At 33.5% G+C, this 810-nt stretch overlaps 1 protein-coding gene across 1 annotated transcript in view; it reads right to left on the bottom strand.

Annotated features, from left to right (window-relative positions):
• KIF4A (kinesin family member 4A) overlaps positions 1–810 on the bottom strand; it is a 134,023-nt gene that overhangs the window by 19,773 nt on the left and 113,440 nt on the right. The window lies entirely within an intron of this gene.

Raw genomic sequence — 810 nt, 5'->3', positions numbered from 1 at the left:
TTCTTCCATTTCCAAGTCTAGTCTTATTTTTTCATGTCATATGGATTCTACCATTGAATAGTAACAACACCATTCAAACCAAGAGCCCAGACAGTTATCTGCTGAGATAGGTATCCTAGAGCTGGAAGCCACCACTAAGGTCATTTAATCTTTTGTTCTACTTCAAGGCAAGAATGAATCTAACACAAAGAGTATAAGACAAATCCAAACTCTGATATTCAAAAAGTTCTTCCTTAATTTTAAAGAGAAATCCATAAGTCACACCCTTATGGCTAATTATGTCTCATTTCAGAATGCCTGTGTTCACATGTTGGAACTCGTAGACACATTAGCTGAAACTGCAACTTTGGCTCTTTAGGTTAGATTGATATCCTATAGTGACCTAGTTTTATATTCTCTACTAGTCCAGATGGTGAATATCAAAAATACCAGTGTTCACAAGACTAATAAGGATTTCCTTAGTAGGATAAATCTGCTAATCCAACACAAAAATGTATAAAGGATAGCATTGCTCAAACTTGCAGAGTTAGTTTGTATGCTTGCCTTAATCACCAGAGGTGATCAATTTTAATTCCTTTTGTGACAATGGATGATGATACATTATTTTAAGGTCAGTAAAGACGGATTTTCTTTAAATGAATCTTCATATGTCAAAGGTTTTGTCTCTCCTAGATTGTACTTAAAACTTTCTGAATACATATCAGGTGTGTTTTAAAAAGTAGTATAGTATAATATTTTATGTTTGATCAGTGGCCTACTATGGTATCTTAAACTTTTCATAACAGTGAACATTATTGAACACCTGTTACA

Source organism: Bison bison, unplaced genomic scaffold, assembly GCF_000754665.1.
Source record: "Bison bison bison isolate TAMUID 2011002044 unplaced genomic scaffold, Bison_UMD1.0 scf7180017864537, whole genome shotgun sequence".
NCBI classification, from domain to species: Eukaryota; Metazoa; Chordata; class Mammalia; order Artiodactyla; family Bovidae; genus Bison; species Bison bison.
Note: the sequence above shows the minus strand (reverse complement) of the source record. Positions and strands in the feature narration are given on the sequence as shown.